General features: G+C 40.6%; 1 pseudogene; it reads right to left on the bottom strand.

The window, feature by feature from the left end:
* Nucleotides 1-288: 288 nt before the first annotated feature.
* Nucleotides 289-2,167, bottom strand: LOC149220621 (AAA-ATPase At2g46620 pseudogene; annotated as a pseudogene).
* Between the last annotated feature and the right edge of the window lie 285 nt (nt 2,168-2,452).

The raw sequence follows: 2,452 nt of genomic DNA, 5'->3' as shown, positions 1-2,452 counted from the left end.
TTTTAATGAGTGTTTTTTAATAAATTACCAATAAATTTTATAAAATTAAAAAAATTTGATTTTATAAAATTATATTTTTTTTCTTCAGAAATTTAGATTTCATAAAATTATATTTTTTATATCGTTGTATTGGCCTTAACCCTGAAAAATCTAACTTACTTTAGGTACCATATGTGGACTAAATGGAAGTGCTTACTGGATTTTCATCAAAGTAAAGGTCAAAGTCCAAAGTAAACAATCATGCCTTCAATGCAAGGACAAATGGTATAGAATAAGAAAATTAATTCACAAAAGTCAAAGTCCAAAGTAAATAATCAACCTTAGTGAGCTTGTTTTCTTCAACAAGCCAATCGTCAAATTGTGGAGTCAGTAAACTGTAAGTGTTCACACTCAAATTTTCTGGCTACCTAAGCAGTTTTGCCTTGAAGACTTCTTCAAACGCCTTGGCAATGAAGGCTCATACAATTTCATTAATCGCTGCTTAATGGAGTTCCTGGAATTCCTGGACTCAACAGAAATACAGGTTTATTTTTATTCTTCATTTTGAATAGTTGAGTCCCATTTTCTGTTGGACTCTCGGCCACAACCCCATTCCCTCTTCGCCTACCACTCGATTGCAGAGCGCTTATCAGAGCCTTCAAAGCACGAATTGGAGAACTTTTATTCACTAACAGAATTTCTCCCACCTCAGCTGGTGTCATACAACCCCCTGCCTGAAAAGCCTCTTCAACCTCACAGAAAAGCTTATGTTCTTTCATACCCAAATAATTGTCTGCCAAGATTTTGAAAGCAGAAAAGGTGCAGTGAGGAAAGTAAATATGCATATCCATTCTCCCAGGTCTCAAAAGGGCGGGATCCAATCTATTTTTATTATTTGTGGTAAACACTATAATTTTCTCCTCACCACAGCTGGACCAAAGCCCATCAATCAAATTCAGCATCCCAGAAATTGTAACTCTGCCACTCTCGTGTCCATCATCATCATTATCACCATAGTCCTGATGTCTCTGTTCTTCATTGTTCACACCGCTGTGCCTTGGCAGATCCAAAGAAGAATCGATATCCTCAATCACAATAATAGATTTATTGCTTGTCTGCATCAAAAGCATTCTGAGCTCCGAATTATCATTCACCTTCGTCAATTCCAGGTCATAGATATCGCAATGCAAGTAATTAGCCATGGCTGCAATCATGCTGGATTTCCCTGTACCAGGAGGCCCATAGAGCAAATAACCGCGCTTCCAAGCCCGGCCCAACCTGTGATAGTAATTCTTACCGCGAACAAAAGCATCAAGATCCATCTTAATCTTATTCTTCAGATCTGCTTCCATTGCAATGGTATCGAAAGTTGCAGGATGCTTGAAAGGCACAGAAGTCCAATCAGGATGCTTGAAAGCCAGAGAAGTCCACTGCTGCCTCCCAAATTTCTGGCCGTTTGTATAGAGCTTGAGCTCTCTCTTCCTGCGATCAACTTCCTCTGCAACAGCCTGAACATGCTCCAAATAAGGTCTCAAGATAGCAGCCTTGTCACTCTTGTGGATTTTCAAAATAAAACTCCTGGTTGCATCATCCTCACCGTCCTTCTTCTTCACATCATGTATCCACCACAACCTGGCACCTAGAAACACGTCCTCCACACTCTGACCTGCCTCTAACGAAACAAACGTATCTTTGGAATTGTTAGCACTATACAAATTAGCACAATGAGTATCCACAACACCTGCCAGGGTACTGACATAGGTACTAACCTTATTATATAATCCATTGTCTTGGACCCCATCATAGCCATAGTGCCGAGAAATCCTGAAAAACTTGTAAACTTTCCATTTCTCCTGCCATGATTCCAGCCATCTCCTCACCATTCCCAGCTGCAGGGGAGGGACCAAGTACCAAAAGACTAGTATGATCCCCATTAAGAAGCAAAAATCGGTAAGGGAATACATTGGCAAATTCAAATCTCAAACAGACAGAAGAGAATCCAGCTTTCTAACAGATTGGCTTAAGCTCCCACGATTTCGTACCAATGGGTATCATCAAGGCAATTCAATCTTGCAGCTGCGGCTTCTGTAATTTTTTTCTCTCTTTTCTAAAAACCGAATTGTCCGATATCAATTCTTTCAAATTTTATACTGAAACTCTGTTCAGAACACCGTAAAGAAAAAAGGGGCATCGAGGAATTGAAGCTCGTGCGGATTGGAGGCCGAAGAGCACCGTTCTTGGTTGTGAAGAAATTGATAAAGATCGCCACGGATCCGTGTGTAGGTGTGGAATGTGTCGTGGGAGCGCGTATATATTTGCACAGTCAAAGGATGCGGGGACCCTGTTCAACCCTGCAATAAACAGTAAAATCAACCCTTCGAAGTTTCTAGGGTGTTCGGCTGATGTCAGTTCGATGGCGCTTCTTGCGGAGATTAAACTCTCGTTTCTTTCGGAAAAGGAAGTTACCTCTACC

This window comes from Pinus tabuliformis, chromosome Q (assembly GCF_031772625.1).
Source record: "Pinus tabuliformis cultivar Carrire ecotype Pingquan chromosome Q, CPIR1, whole genome shotgun sequence".
Taxonomy (NCBI): Eukaryota; Viridiplantae; Streptophyta; class Pinopsida; order Pinales; family Pinaceae; genus Pinus; species Pinus tabuliformis.
Note: the sequence above shows the minus strand (reverse complement) of the source record. Positions and strands in the feature narration are given on the sequence as shown.